Source organism: Puma concolor, chromosome A1 (genome assembly GCF_028749965.1).
Source record: "Puma concolor isolate L17-30 chromosome A1, mPumCon1.1.hap2, whole genome shotgun sequence".
NCBI classification, from domain to species: domain Eukaryota; kingdom Metazoa; phylum Chordata; class Mammalia; order Carnivora; family Felidae; genus Puma; species Puma concolor.
In genome coordinates, this window is record NC_141667.1 from 34,016,183 (window position 1) to 34,032,967 (window position 16,785).

The 16,785-nt window shown below is 39.1% G+C and overlaps 1 long non-coding RNA gene across 4 annotated transcripts in view; it reads right to left on the reverse strand.

Annotated features, from left to right (window-relative positions):
- The window catches only part of LOC147584090 (uncharacterized), a 46,482-nt gene that overhangs the window by 12,127 nt on the left and 17,570 nt on the right, over positions 1-16,785 (reverse strand). Inside the window, exons 1-3 of one of the 4 annotated variants that reach the window (XR_015241002.1) lie at positions 10,846-11,434; positions 10,374-10,574; positions 5,707-6,025 (exon numbers count right to left, since the gene is read on the reverse strand). The exons of 2 other annotated variants lie outside the window; for them this stretch is intronic. This is a non-coding gene — a long non-coding RNA (uncharacterized LOC147584090). Of the gene's footprint in view, positions 1-5,706; positions 6,026-10,373; positions 10,575-10,845; positions 11,435-16,785 lie in introns of those variants that run through there. One more of the 4 variants, XR_015241005.1, reaches the window with a different exon arrangement.

Sequence of the window (16,785 nt, forward strand, 5' to 3'; positions counted from 1 at the left end):
TAGACGCTGAAGGTCACAATTGCTAATGGGAAGAGACCAGAAAATAGTAAAAGTGGATAGCAGAGAGGTTAGAGGGGCCAGATCACATCTGACCTTGCAGACCACTATGCAGACTTTGGCTTTCCCTCTAAGCAAAATGGCAAGCCATTCTAGTACTGAGCAAAGATGCAACATGGTCTGACTTAAAAGTATGCCTGTAACTATTAGTGCTGTGTTAAAATAGTGTTAAGACAGCAAGGGTAAAAATAGAAAGACCATTTGGGATCATCTCATTTAATCCTCACCACCACCCTGTGCAGTAGATACTATTACAAAACCCACTTTAAGATAAAGAAACTGAGGCTCAGGAAGGTTACTTAACTTGCTTGATGTCACACAGCCAACAAATAGTATAGAAGGCCATAATTAGAAGTTGCATGTATGACCCCTCCATGCACTGAATAAGTTTTAACTTTCCTAAAATTCTTCTGGATACCCTTTTCCATGTTGGTGGTTGGAAGTCATTAAAGCAGAGGCTGAAGCTGGTTTTAGATATTTAGTTTCTGTTAAGCACATCGGAAAAGAAAAAAAAAAAACAACCTCTTTTACAATAGCCCACTGAAAAGTCTCACATATTGCTAAGTCTAGACTTCAAAAGGCTAGACCATACCAAATCTACGTCCACTCCATTGTCTACTGAATTTGTTCACAAAATATTTTCTAAAAGTAAGGACATGAGGTGTGAAAGAATAGCTCTTGCCTCAAAACCTCATTCATAAAGTTGTGGTACAGGCCACACCTGAGCTATGTCCATACAAGCAGTGCAACTGATATGTGCCTCAGAAGTTTCTGAAATTACCACTCATATCAGGGCATCAGAAGGATGGCACCCTATTAACAGACCATGCAATCTCATGCATGAACTGTGGGACTTGAAATTAGGCATTTTGACTGTGAAATGGAAGTCTTACCCATTTTTTAATACTGGTTTCTGTATCACATTGGTCAGGCATCTTGGACCAAAACACGGAAGACACTCAGAATCCGTGGGCTCAATAGAAGAGTTGTTACTTTGTAATTCTGCCAAGTGCTCTGAGCACGCCGGGTTCTCAAAGCATTTTTTAACAAATTTCAAGTATAAGTCCTAACTTTATTTTTTTAATTGTCGCAAGATATATAACTTAAACCTTAATATTTGAACCATTTTAAGTGCATGTTCTGTGGCATTAAATGCATTCACATTGTACAACAATCGTGACCAATCCATCTGTAGAACTTTTTTCATCTTCCTAAACTGTTTGTTCCTTCATTAACTCACCATTCTCTCTTTTCCCAGCCCCTGTCCACCACTTTACTTCATCTTTTTTAATTTGGCTAATATGGGTAACTCACATAAGTGGAATCCTATAGTGTTTGTCCTTTTGTGACTAGCTTATGTTCACTTTAGCATAAGGTCCTTACGTTTCATTCATGGTGTACCATGTGTCAGAACTTCCTTCCTTTTTAAGGTAAAATAATATTACACTGTATATATGCACCACATTTTGTGAATCCATTCATCCATCAATGGGCATTTGAGTTGCTTCTTACCTCTTGTCTATTGTGAATAGTGTCACTATAACCTTGGGTATGCAAACATGTCCTCAGGACACTGCTTTCAATTCTTTTGGATATATACCCAGAATTGAGAATGCTGGATCATATGTTAATTCTATTTATAATTTTTGGAGGAACTGACATACTGTTTTCCATAGTTTCCATACCGTTTTCCACCCTTTTCCACCGTTTTCCATCCCTACCGATCATTTACAAGAGTTCCAATTTCTCCACATTCTTGCCAACATTTTCGAATAGTTTCCCTCTATCCCTAGTTTAATGATTGTTTCTATCACGAAAGGTTGTTGAAGTTTTCAAAAGCTTTTTCTGCATCAACTGAAATAATCATGTGTGTTTTATACTTCATTCTACTAATGTGGTGTATTGCCTATGTTGAACCGCAAACTTTGTTTTTTATTAGCTCGAGTTTGAGCAAGTTCCTAAACCTAAATTTGAATTTCCTTTGCTGTAAAATGGAGCTGATACTAATACCCACCTTTATTGTTAAAACTATTAAAAAATAAATTATGCAAATATAGCGCTTAGTAGAAGGACTGAAACATTCGTGTTCAAAAATGATAGCCCTCCTAATTGCCATCATCGTCTCATATTTTTCACTAAAGTTAACAGTAGACAATAAACTTATTCAAAGCAGACACACAGAGAAGAGCATAAGTATACTTTTTAAAAATGCATTTAAGATTTATTCCATTCTTACCACTCCCTGGGCAAAAGTCAAACTGGAAAAACGAATGATTTTTCCAACCCAACCCCCCAACCACAGAGTCTGGCCAGCTCAGCCAATAACTAAAAGAACAGATACTATTTTGGTGTCCCTGTCCTTTAGCTCCAAACCTCATACTCTGACTTCTCCCAGAGGGAGCCTGAGTCATCTGCTGCCCAGTCATGAAGGCAGGATGGAAAGAAAGATACTAATAAGAAAGGAAAGCAAAGGAGGAAGGTTCAAATAAGGTTTAGCAGTGAGGAAGGAAGGAAGGAGCCATGGAGAACAGGAGAGTAAATCCGATTATCAGGCTATTGTCATCAGCCACCTGAGACAGAAAGCCTCAACACTTACCTTTCACACCAAGTCCCTACCAGCCCCAACACATCCAGTAGCCAGCCTTCCCTTACTCTCTGATGTTTTCCTTAGCTCAACTCTTCCCTCTTCTGACTGGGGTAATGAAAAATAATGCAGAAAATAGGAGGCAGGTTATTTTGGCAGAGAGGTTAAGCTATTGGCTAAAATTTAAGAGTTTCTTAGGATTATTTGTATATTATAATTCTTCCTGCTTCTCATTACCACAGTGACAGAAACTATGCTCTTACAAGACTAGTCAGGTTTTCATAAAACTTCTTTTTCAAACTAGGCCTGATAGCCCCCAGACCAGCTAGTTGTGTCCATTTGATTATCGTACACCATGCGTCTAACATCTCTCCACCACCTCCTTCAGGTCTTTTCCTTTTTTGTTTGTTTGTTTATTTGAGAAAGAGAAAGCACGAGTGGGGGGAGGGGCAGAAAAAGAATTCCAAACAGGCCCTGCACTGACAGTGCAGAGCCCGATATGGGGCTGGAGCTCACGAACCGTGAGATCATGACCTGAGCCGAAGTTGGATGACTGACTGAGGCACCCAGGCCCTCCTTCAAATCTTTCAATTTTCATTTAATGATTATTTACTGGCAACGGAGTGATGACCGTCTCAAGTCTGTGCCATCATAAACTTCATGTTCCAGTAGAGGCGACAATAAATAATAACCCTACAAATATAAATTATAATGAGAAGGTTGTAATGTGTTCCACAAAGAAAGATAGAGGAGGAGGCATTTGAGTAGAGATACCCAAGCAAAGTGAGAAGCATGCAATCTTAGGGTGTGGATTTCTTAAAGAGGGCACAGCAATGATCTCACACTCTTTTTCCAAAATAATTCTGAAGAAGGGCACTTTTACTGCAATTTCAAAAAATCTGGTTATTTTCTTAACCACCATACAAACCAAGGAAGATAGCACTTTTTCTTTCTTATCATCTTACAGAATGACAAAGGTCAGATTCTGACAAGGGTCCCATGGCAGGAGAGCCTCCTTAAGCATCTAGCCTGCAATCTCTCAAACCACACTCTCTTTCCTCCCTGTAATGATGTAATAAAGCTTCCTAATTAAAACATGCTTCATTCGTTGACAGCCAAGCTCTCTGCTCAGATTGCCAGCCAAAACTCAGGTTCAATGAAGTTCCTGGATCATCTGCAACCTGGTGGTTTCCTTTAGCCTAGTAGTTTTTTGCTGGTTTTTTTTTTTTAAGTTTATTTATTTTGAGAGAGAAAGAGAGAAAATACAAGTGGGGGAGGAGCAGAGAGAGAGAGAGAGAGAGAGAGAGAGAATTCCAAGCAGGCTCTGCACTGTCAGTGTAGAACTCAAACTCATGAACCCCAAGATCATGCCCTGAGCCAAAGTCAGATGCTTAACTGACTAAGCAACCCAGGTGGCCCTAGCTGAGTATTTTTAAGTTCACAGTTATCTAACAACCAGCTACACCTAGTTAAGGGGACAATTGAACCCCCAATTAGACATTTGCCATGATATGAAATCAGAGAGGTGAAGGTGTTGCTGGGAAATCAGAGTCCATGATGCCAGGCCTTAAAGAGGAGATAATCAGGGAAGCCTGGGTGGCTCAGTTGATTGAGCATCAGACTTCAGCTCAGGTCACAATCAAACTGTTTGTGAGCTTGAACCCCGCATCGGGCTCTGCACTGGCAGTTTGGAGCCTGGAATCTGCTTTGAATTCTGTGTCTTCCTCTCTCTCTTTCTCTCTCAAAAATAAATAAATGTTTTTTAAAAAAAGGAAGATAATCAAAATAGGGAGGCACAGTTTCCAGGAGGGTCTAATTGTCATGATAGACTGTGGTCAATTCATGCATATGGTGAAAGCTTTTCAAGGGAACTTGCAAATAAACATTAATATGAAAACAGTGATAAGGTTAACTCCAAGAATAACCCTTTTCCTCCTATACATGATATACTCTGAAAATTGTGAGACTGTCTCTCCATCTCCTCTAGAAAATTAGGGGGAATTTCCTAGTCCCCAAAGTTCTTCAAGTATCTCAGTAATAGGCTCTAGAAAAATGGGTAGACTTGCCTAATTAATGAATTTCTGAAAAAGCACTTTGAAAATCTCCCCATCAAAGGAGAGATTTTAAGTGAAAGGATCATTAGATTACATATTTATATCAAATAAGATGAAAAGGACAATGATGGGAAGTGATACAGTAGTTAATCAGGAAGACTGTACATGATTCCTTTGTCCCAATAATAGTTATTGTCAACAAGCACATTCAGATCATAGCCTGAAAGGAGATTCTGAGCAGCTCTACAGTAGCGAACTGAGTCTCTCTCTCAATGTTCTTTCACAAGAGATTCAAATAAATCTCACCTATAGATAGCAACTGCATTGGAAGACATAGCAATAACAGGTGCCACTTAGGACGAAGCGAAGTATTTTTCATGTGTATTTAATTTACAACCCACTTTAACTTACAACAACACTTTAAGCATGTACTAGTCGTCACTAACATAATATTATTATTATTATCATGTAACTCCACAGCTACTGAGTCTTGGAACCAGAATTCAAACCCAGCTCTAATTCCATAGTCTTGTTCCCCCAAACTTTGCATTACATTGCCCTAAGAATCCTCATTTTATTTTTCAGATTTTTAAAAATTTTTCTCTCTCCTTAATAATTTTCTATTTGTATTTATAGACCAGAAATAAGGTATAGTGCATCTTCTGGGTGATAGATGGACAACATATCTTTTTGGTGTTATTTGAAGCATTCTAGAGAATGCTTTGTTCATTTTGCATTGCTCTTCTAGCATGTTTAGCTTCAGAATTCAATAATGCGTATAATATTGTGTTACAAAGACAATACATTTCCTTTGAGGCATAGTGTTATTGAGACACTTTCAGTGCTGTGAAAAAAATTAAAAGCTATTAAAACCAACACCAAGGAAAAATTAAAAACACGTAAATTTTTGACAAGGTATCTTCAGAGCTATCAGGAATTCTCTGTGGTATATATCCTTCTGTGTCCAACCAATCCATCATGATTTTCTTCATCTAATACACAGGCACTTACCTAACCCTTTATACTATGTGGTCTGGGCACATGGGCAGTATTATCTGGGAGTCCAAATGGAAGACTTCCTTTACAGCACTGTAGTCTGTCTCCAAATTTTATACAATTCCAGATTATTCTTCCACTATCCTTAGAAGGTAGAATTTCCACTTCTTGCTTTGAGTTCAGTTCATATCTTCATGAAATTTCTCTGCAGGTTCATCCAGAAGTATTAGGATCAATTAATATTAGGCAGAAGTCGAATCGAGTGGAACCCAGCAGAGATCAGAGCAGTATGGACTAGGGAGCCAGAAATGGTGTGTCCTCCTTGGAGTTTACTCTACCACGTTGGGGAGACAGACGATAAATACAACAAACATGTAAAATATGTAGTCTATCAGAAGGTGTGATACATACTGTATTAGTTTGCCAAAGCTTCCATAATAATGTACTACAGCTAGCTGGCTTAAAACAACAAAAGTTCATTCTCTCATAATCTGGAGGCTAGCAGTCTGAAATCAAGGTGTTAGTGAGACCATGCTCCCTCTAGAACTCTGAGTAGACTCCTTTCCTGCCTCTTCCTAGTTTCTGGTGGTGAACATCAATAGTTGGCTTTCCTTAGCTTGCAACTGCATTACTCCAATCCCTGCCTCTGTTGTCACTTCTCATTCTCCCTGTGTGTCTCTGTCTTTCTATGATGTTTTCCTCCTGTCATAAAGGCATAAGTCATACTGGCTTACAGCCTACCCTCATGACCTTATCTTAACTTGATTAAATGGACAAAGACACTAGTTCCAAATAAGGTCATATTCACAGGCACAGGGGGTTAGGATTTTCAATAGATGTGTTTGGGGACACAATTCAACCCAAACCAGACGCTATCAGAAAAATGAAGGAGGAAAATTCATTATGACATGTGTGTAGGTGGGGAATAGGGGTCAGATGCATTTAAATAGAGTAGCCAAAATAAGTCTCAATGAAAGGAAGTATTTGCATAAAGATCTGAAGATGAGGGAGCCAGCCTGTGGATGGTCGCACAAGAGCATATGCAAAGACTCTGTGGAATATACCAGACGTGTTCAAAGAAAAGCAAGGAGGCCAGCATGGCTGGAGCAGATGAACAAGGGGTAAAGTGGTAGGAGATGAGTTCTGAGAAGTTATAAAGGTGCCAGATCATATGCAGACTTTGGGTTTTATTCCAAGTAATGTCGGATACCCTTGGAAGATTTTGATCAGAAGATAACATGATCTGGCTTCTATCTTAACAGGACCTTTCCGGCCACTGTTAAAAATATATAGTGGAAGAGAATGGAAGCAGGGATTCAGCTTATAAGGCTTTTGAAATAATCCTGGTGAGAGATGATGATGGATTGGCAGTGGAGATGGTAAGAAGTCGTTAGTTTCTGGATATTTTTTGAAGGTAGAGCTAACAAAATTTGCTGACAGATTGGTCATGGGGTGTGAAAGAGAGAGAGGAGTCAAGGATGACACAAGATTTTTTGCTACAGTAACTAAAAGAAGACAGTTGTCAATAATGTAGATATGTAGAATATGAAAATAGCTGGTGCTGGAGGGAAAATCAAGAGCTCAACAAACATGCTAAGTTCCAGTGTTTTTTTAGGTACATCTGAAATGTATGGAGATGTCCAATAGATAGTTGACTATATGAGTCTGTACATGTGAGAATAAACCTTGCCTGCTCCACATCTCACTTGGGCAGGTGCTGCTGTTGTAGCATGAGCAGAAGACTGAACAAAAGACTAAGTAGTTTGTTTGGGAAAATATCCAGAGGAAAAATGGAGGAATTTGTGTTTTCTCAAGATGCAACTTCAGAGTGCATACATTTTTTCGATACATAGGCATTTATTATAAAGTTTGGCAGTTTTTAGAACTATACATTGCAAGCATTTCCAAAAGGTGGGAGACCTAACATAAAAGATCTTGCTTTGTTATTAGTATAGGACCCCACAGATGAGAGAGATGATCCAGACAGGAGAGAGAAGCAGATTAACGCTATTCATGGAGGAGGAAGGAAGCATGGCTCTTTAATAGGTAGTGGCAGGAGGCTCCTCTTTATCCCTTCCAAAGAAGAGTACTATCATGGGCTCTGGGAGGGAAGGATCCACAAAGCACCAACAATAGGCCCTATGTGGGACATGTCCCAGTTTAGAAGAGTGTAGGGTAGTCTCTCCAGCTCTGCCTGGGGAGCATCTCTCTCAACAAGAGGAGATGCACTTCCCAACACATGCTCTCCAACAAGAGCAACCATTCTCCAGGGCATCAATAGCACTGGTAATCACATGCCTCATTCTGCCAAGAAATGGAGCTAGAAGTATATGTGTGTGGGTATGTGAGGTGGAGCTGAAATTCAAGCACTTACCCCAGATTTCTCTCCATCCTTTCACTGTTTCTCCTCTAGGTTCATGATCTAAGATATTTGATAGAAAGGCATCATGACCTTGAGCTCCAAAGTTGGGGTCTGGAGGTATTTTCAACCATGGTCTCTATCCCCTTTCTCTCCATTCAACTACCAGTCCCACAGAAAAGTCATTCGGTGTGGATACACCCATCTTCTAGAACACATCTGGGCTGTTAAGAGATGCTACAAAGGTTTAAGTGACTTTAAGAAATATAAATGTTATACAGATCTAGTTAGCTTCTCTATGCCACAGATTAATAGGAGGTTTTTAATGTTCCTTTAAAGCAGCCATATAAAAAGTTCACTAATCATTTTACAGAGGAGGAATAGGAAGGCAAATTGGTTAGTGACTTGTTCAAAGTCTTACATTTTGTTACCCTTGGAAATAAGGGTAGAATACAAGTCTCTCTTGACTTCTCAACCACTTTCTCATACCCTACTCCATACTTCACTGTAACCATATGGCTGCAAATATCTACACTATGTGCCACACTTAGAGCATCAACATATAGCTCTGGAAAGAGCTTCAGATGTCCTCTTGCTCCAGGTAAATTACAATCAAGTCTTCTTGATATCTTAAAAACATTTCTAAATATTTAGTATTTACAAATATTTCTAAATATCTTAGATCATCAACCTAGAAGAGAAACAGTGAAAGGATGGAGGGAAATCTGGGATAAGTGCTTGAATTTCAGCTCCCCCTCACATACCCACACACATATACTTCTAGCCCCATTTCCTGGCAGAATGAGGCATGTGATCACCAGTGCTATGGACGCCCTAGAGAATGGTTACTCTGAAAGGTAGCCTGATATAATTAAATGGCCGCGTATCTTGAAGTCAGGGAGCTGCCTACGAATCAAGACTGTTACTCACTCCCTCTGTGACTTAGAGCTTTTAGGAGCTTCTGCCTCCTCATCTATAAAATGAAGATAATAACACTCATACCAAAGACTTGTTTTAATGATTAATTGTGATGTTGTATTTAAAGAATATAACAAGCACAAAAAAGGAATGACTGAATAATATTATTATTTTCAAAGGAAAGGTGCTAAATAAAGTGCATTTGAGTAGAAAGAGCTAAGAAGCAGTTATGAGCTGCACAGTAAAATGCAAAAGAAAAAAAACCCTGCATACAAATAGATAATATGATTGTGAATGGGTAACCAGAGGCCACCGGGACTAAATCAGTTGGTAGGATCAGGGATATTACCCAGCTTGAAACTTTTTTCTCATTTTGATGTGTATCTTCAGCGCATAGTACCAAGAATTTTGGAAATTTATCATTAGCAAGAATAAGTTAGAAGATGAAGAGGAAGAGAAAGGAAGAGAATAGAAGTTGGTGCAATGTACACAGTATACAGGGATACATGTGTGCCTCAGAAATACTTGCCCATAAAGATACCTTTTGAAATCAAAAGGAAATACAGACACATGGTCTTGGTTGGCAGTGCCCATAAAATCACCCACTACTGCTCTCATCCTTGAGGAAAAATGTCTGTTGCATGGAGGATCTTAGCAGAATATAGGAGGATCCTAGACAATACTCAGGCCAGACAGCCCTCCTCATTACACTTATGGGAAAGGTGAGGCAAAGAATGACTTCCCACCTCCATGATGCCAGAGCTAGGGGTAGCCAAAGAGCAAATCTGATCCTTTACCTCCAGTGCTTTGCATACATCATTTGACAGAAATAAACTTTGAAAAGCTCATCATCATTATTTCTGAATAAGCAGAGACACGTATGGCAAAGGGGGCCGTGGTTTTCTTCCAGCTTCTTGCAGAAGCTTCCTCTGCTTCCAGTTAATGTTCCCTCCAGCCAAAGGGAAATCTAGGATTTGCCCTGACAGGCTGTGATCTCCCTCAAGTATGTGATACTGTTTTCCTCCACTGCGGCACAGTTGGCCTTGTTAATGAGGCCCTAGGGGCAGAGTTCATGTTTGCCAATGCCTCTCTCACCCTGGTTGCTGATCACAACCCGGCATCCAAGCTTCAGAGAGTTTATTACCATATGTTCCATTTCCCTTTTTAGCACTGTTTGGGCTCTGTGTTCAGAGACAAGGTACTTCCTACAGTTGGACTGCAGCAGTTTTTAGAAGATGACTAGAGCTCTAACAAGAACACTGAGCTTTGTCAAAGACACCGTCTGGAAGAGAACATTCTCACTTTCATGAAGAGCTCTGTTTCAGCACAAGATTACATATACATGTTAAAAGGTTCTATCAGCTAGCCTGGGCAGGCAGAGTTTCTCTTGCTGTACTAAACTTACCTCTCGCAGTGCCAGCCTCACTAACATTAAGAAACCCAGTCAGGGTTTTAGATGGAAGGAAATCTCAGACAGGTGTAATGTGTCCTTGTAGCTGGAGAAGCAAAATAGATTCTGCAAATTAACTTCTTGTTTGTTTCTCCTGGAGATGATTTGCCAGTAGGGCTGACATAAGCAAAGAATTTCTCCTGCAAATCCCATGCTCTGATTGTGAAGGAAAGGCTTATAGAATTAAAATCCTGTAACTGTTGTCCCTTAAAGCACGAATGCTTTTATTTATAGTCTGGTTTAGGAAATGTTTTACAAGTGTGATTTGTGTTTATATTTAAATACCCTGGCCACCCCCACATATAATGTGATCAAACTTACTGAATAAGATTCATGTAGCAATATTTATACCACAGGCAGAAAAAGGCTACAGAAGCTCATAAATATTAACTTGCCAGTGTAGAAATACAATTAAACCATGTCTTACCTATCTTTCTTCTTCAAAAAGTCTTAATAGATTTCTTTCCAGTTTATGGCCATGATTCCCAAAGGAAAATTCCTAAGTTGCCCTGGTTTCCTTAGTAACAGAATCAGGTATAAATTTTGCTCCTATAGTTCCAAACATCTGTATCCAAGCAACATATTAAAGTGCACTGCCAACGGATGTATGTATAGTTTGTGGGTAAGCTTGACTTTACAGAAGAGGTTAAGAGACAGGAAAAAGAAAGGCATAAAAAGCAAAAGAAGCAAATAAAATCACAAGGAAAAGTAGTACTGTTTCTCAGTGTTTAAAAAAATTTCTCAGTTAAGTGTGCCCCAAAAAAGGGGTTGGTCAAGCTATTTTTCAATAAATTACTAATTTCTGGGAGAGTTCACAGTTTGGGGTTAAATGATATACTTTACTAGATTCTTCTGTAGCTGGCCATTCTAGCCTGAAAGGTGACTCAAGAAAGCTTCCTGGTTATCCTCAAAAGTCCTTATTCCTTGGCAGGATGGAGAGATTTCATAGAGGCCCAAGGTCTTGGCCATGAGTAAGAGAGACTAGAGAGTAGCAAACTCTTCAGCCAGAGTAGAATGCTAACTGTTCTAAAGGGCCTTTGGTATTCCAGAACTCAGACTTGTATTCTTAGCATAATCCTTCTTACTTCAACGGATAACTGAAGGCACAGACTGGCAATTCTGCCTGGAAATCCATATTCACTTGAAACTAAACTCTTCAAGACACATAAATTCTAGACTCTAAAACTAAGGACACAAATCAGTTCTGTGCCCTTGGGAAATACTTGTTATTTTCTTGAAGCCTTAGCTGCCTCATCTTCAAAACAGGAATAATCGGGGAGAGGGGGATGGGGGAGTTACTGTTCAATGGGTACAAAGTTTTCGTTCAGGATGTTGAAAAAGTCCTGGAGATGGATGTTGGTGATAGTTGCACAATAATGCCAATGTACTTAATGTCGCTTAAAATGTTTAAAATGGTAAATTGCATGTGGTATATATCTTACCAAAATGAAAATAAAATAAAATAGGAATAATAATAGTACCCCCCCAGGATTGTTTTGAGAATTACATGAGATAATGAATAGCCTTGTATAGTGCCTGCCACAAAGTAAGTGCTCAATAAATGGTCATATTATTGTTGTGATTCATGTTAACATGAATAAAAATGGACTCTTGAACCCCTATAGGAGTCACAACCAGCATCAGTGCTTATCAGTCCCTATCTCATTGCCTGTCTCCTCTCCATTGCACTGACCCACTTTCACGTCTTGGCCCACAGTCCCTCTTTTCACTATTTTCCTATTTCAAGTCTGCCTTCTCCAATATCCTTACATTAGGCATAGTCACCACAGAGTCAAAAAAGAAAACAAAAAAAACAAAAAAAAACATTTGGGAAGGTCAAGCTCTTTTATTAGAGTTGCATATAAAAACAACCTTAAAGAAAACTATTTTACATTCAGCTGCCAGCTGAAAAAATATCTTCAGAGTAACTCTAAAGTTTTGGCAGCTGTGAGACTAGCCATGGGTAAAACTGCAAAATAAATGTGATTTCTGTTTCCTCCTGTTTTGGCTTCGATGGGAGTGATACCAACCACCAGTATTTCACAGTTTAGAGTGATTTTCACAGGTGTCCGTTCACTCACTTCATCTCCCTACAGATGACAACCCCATGAACAGTCACTCCCGACCCTGAAGTTTGATGGTGTCCTGTTGTCTTTATACACTCTTGCTACCCTAATAGGATCCACATTCCAAGTCCCTCCTCTTCTTCCAGACACCCAAGACGATAAATTGCTAGAGCTAAAAGCACTTTGGAAATCTTTCAGTTGATGCTCTTCATTTCATCAATAAAACCTGGAACCTAGCATGGTTAGACAATGAGACCTACCTTTCCTATCTCTGCTTTGGATCCCACCATATCCAATCTTCTCAGAGACTTTGTGCTATTAGGTACTCCCTCCCTCTTCCGTAACTATAATTTTGCTTCACAGCTTTCCTTTCCAATTTCTATTTATATATGTTCAATGCTCCCACCTTTAAAAAAAACTTTCTTCCCACTCCTGGTTTCTGTTTCTCCATTCACAGTCCAATTTCCCAAAGGAGTTAACACTCTTTTCATATCATCTCCCCTCACTCAACTTCACAAGCCAATGTGGGTTAATGTCTCCCCTTATCACTCTTCCAAAACTGTTCTTTCAGACCAACAACTTAAGTCTGCTAAGTCTCTATATTCACTTTTCAATCGCATCTTGCTTGATTTTTCAATAATATATGATAATATATGATACTGTTCAAATACTTCCCTCTTAAAATAATCTTCCATTGACTTCCTTGTTGCTACTCTCTCTTGGTTTTTCTCCAACTCAGTTTCAACATTTTTGGCTAGCCACCCCTCTCTGTCCATACATTAAAGGTTAGAGTGCCTCAGGGCTTTATCCTGGACCATTTTTGCTTTAGCTTTTATTCTGTAAACTCTTCCTGGGATATTTTTTTCTGCTTCAATTTTTAATTGGCTAATAATTCTGAAATCACTTGCTCCCGAGCTTTATATATAAATGCCAACCCAAGGCTTCCACTTTGATGAGCTGTAAGAAATCTCAAATTCAACCTAGTCATATCATTTTCCTCCCAAAACATGCTCCTTCTCTTGTTTTTTATTTTAATTAATGGTCTTATTATGCACCCAATTGGTTAAGTAAAAAATCTGTAAAGCATACATCTCCCTCTTCTTGAATCCCATGTTATACATTCATCCTGTTATGCACTGAGACAATTAAGTGCCTACTAGGCAGTAGGCACCAGGCACTATTCCAAACAATCACTTCTAATTTATTCTGTTTAATCCATTCTGTTACCTAAATAGTGATCTAACTTGCTAAATTCTCTCTTCCACCACTCCTATCATGTATGCTCCAGGTCTTACCTGAACTACTACAATAACCTAACTGACTGTGCCACATTCACTCACTTTCTTTATTCCTTTTTATTTTGTATTGAATCCTCTCTATTACCAAGTCTTAATCATAGAAATCTTCAAAGAAATTTTACGATGAACAACGTACATTCCACAGTTGTTAACATTGTACTGCATTTCTTTATTTCAGTCTTTTGATATAATACTTTTATGAATATAAAACTATTCAAATTTTATCTATACTATTCGAAAGTAAGTTATAAATAACATTAGAATTTACCCCTATGACTTCAGGGTACACACCTTAAGAATATGGAGAATGTCTTGTATAACCACAATACCATGTCTAATAAAATTAAACATAATTCCATGATATCCTATAATAGCCAGTCCATATTTCCAATTCCCCAGTTGCCCAATGAATGTCTTTTGTGGTTGCTTCCTCTACCTGGATTAACTCATTGCATTACATTGTTATATCTCTTTTAATTCTTATTTTAGAATTGTCTCCATTTTTCTATGACACTGAATTTTTGTTAAGTTCAAGATAGTTACATTGTAGAATGTCCCACATTCTGAATGTGTTGGCTTATTTCCTCACTTTGAGATGCTAAATTTTAGCACTTGGTTAAGGTGTTGACTGACAGCTCTAGGCTCTCTTCATTGTAATTGTACATGTTTCCCTTTCCAATTTGAAACTTATTTGTCAGGTGATCCCAGCACCATGCTACTATCCTGTCCCCTCGACCTTCCATCCAATGGTTGAGCATCCATCCATGATCACTGGCTGCATCAGTTATGAAGCTGGGTGAATCTTTTCAAAATGTAAATCTGATCCTTATTTTTCTTCATTTTCCATTACTACAGAATGAAGTCCAAAACCCTTAGAATGCCTTCTGAGCCCCTTCAAAGTCTGCTTACCTCCCAAACTGTCCTCTCCTCTCTCCCCCCATCCCTCATTCCACACAGTCTACCCAAATTGGTTTTCTCTCAGTTCCTCTGCCTGGGAACGTCACACATCATGTTCCCTCACTTTGAACAGTAACTCCTACTCATCATTCAGGTTTCTTCTTACCTATTATTTCATAGGGGAAGCTCTTTCTTGACTCCCGGACAAGAATAGCTTCCTCCACAATATGCCTCATTGTACCCCATATGTGATCCTCATCAGCTTCAGAACTCCCATTCGATAGTGGCTGCACTGGTTATCCCACAAGCTAACAGAGGATCCTTGGGGAAATAGGAAAATTAGACTGAAAGTCCATATATCCTCCCTTTAGCAATGCATTTGACCTTCTAAATATCCGCTTTTCTATTCTTTATGTTTTGTTTTTTTGTTTTTTTGTTTTTTTTTTTTTTAGAGGGGAAGAAAAACACATGACTTGAAGCAAAGCTGGAAGTCTCTGTAAAACCAGATAATAATGTTTTCTTTTAAGCTAATCTCTTTTGCAAAGCTGTGGATTCTGAATGTTCTGAGTAGGCAATAGAGGTTCTGGTTCTTTGAAGGGATAAAATATCCAAAAACAGTTTCACCCTGATTTTTAGCTCTAGGGAAAAGAAGAGAAGTTGTCTGATACACTTTCTGTGTAACTACTGTTGATAAAAAGGTTTGACCTGAAATTTCTGTCCCTCTGCTCCCTCCAGAGGAGGATTAAAGGGGAGATAAATGATAATGTGCTTAATTTTTCTTCTGGCAATTTCAGCTTCCATTAAATTTCACTTTTCGAGTTCTTTTAGCTTTCTGAGATTCTTACTGTTAACAGAAACAATAATTGCCATTATGATGATGATGGTAATATAGCAGCTGCACTTTTATACTTCCACCTGGAGAACATCAAAACTTAACGCATTATTATCATTTTAGGTAAGAGAACACATCTGTAGACTAACTCCTCTGGTAACAGTCAGGGTGTGTACCTCTGGGGCCAGTACTTTCAACCACTCAATCCTGCATGCCAATGGGTAGCCCTCAACCACATTAATAATACAGTGGCAGGCAACTTAGAAGCTACTGGGGCACCTGGGTAGCTCAGTCAGTTAAGCATCAAACTTGGGCTCAGGTGATGATCTCGTGGTTTGTGAGTTCAAGCCCCACCTCGGGCTCTGTGCTGACAGCTCAGAGCCTGAAGCCTGCTTTGGATTCTGTGTCTCCCTCTCTCTGCCCCTCCCCTGTTCGCACACACTCTCTCTCTCTCAAAAATAAATGACAGAAAGAAAGAAAGAGAAAAAGAAGCTACTAAAGAAGAAAATACAGCTTGAAGCAAATTTACAACTTTTTCAATAAGAGATTAAGTCATGTCCATACTGCGTATATTCACGGCAAACCAACACTTTGGCCAGCAATAAGCAGGACGCTCTTCTACACATTTCTCACTTTTTTCCAGTTTCCCGTGCCCATCCTGAGGATGGTTTTCTAGACCCAGAGTCTACTTCTTTCCATTCCATCAGGTTCACAAAGAGAAGTTTCTCAATTCCTATTATTCCTCTTCACTATGCCCCTCCTGTGCCTCGTGGTCTTCTAGGGCAAAAATCTCGGCCAATTTTAGTAATGTACTTCACAGAGTCAGCCGCTGGATTTAAAAAAAGAAGGAGAAGAAAAGAAAAAAAAGTTTTGGAGGACCAAGCAAAATGAGCTCTTGGTCGAAAATGACTGGTCCAAGTCTAGATGAGGGCAGTCCTTGACAAGAAAAAGATGGGAGGTGAGGCCTAAGTGTAAAGGAACCAGAGGCTATTGACCTTTTCCAACAGCCATATTTCAAGTTCGTTCTCATAAGCTTTTACTGAATCCATGCTCCTCGAAGCCTCCTCATCTCTGAGCTCCTCTTGTCTCTGAAAGGCCACTCACTTATGGCTGCAGATACTTGGGTATCCCTTTTAAAATAATGAAGGTCATTATTTGAAACATGGAATTAAACAGCCACACAAGGGATCCTTCCTCCATCATACTATTTGATCAAAGGTCACATGTCAAAGCCCACTGAAGACAAAATCTATAATCAATGAGTTAAGATAGTA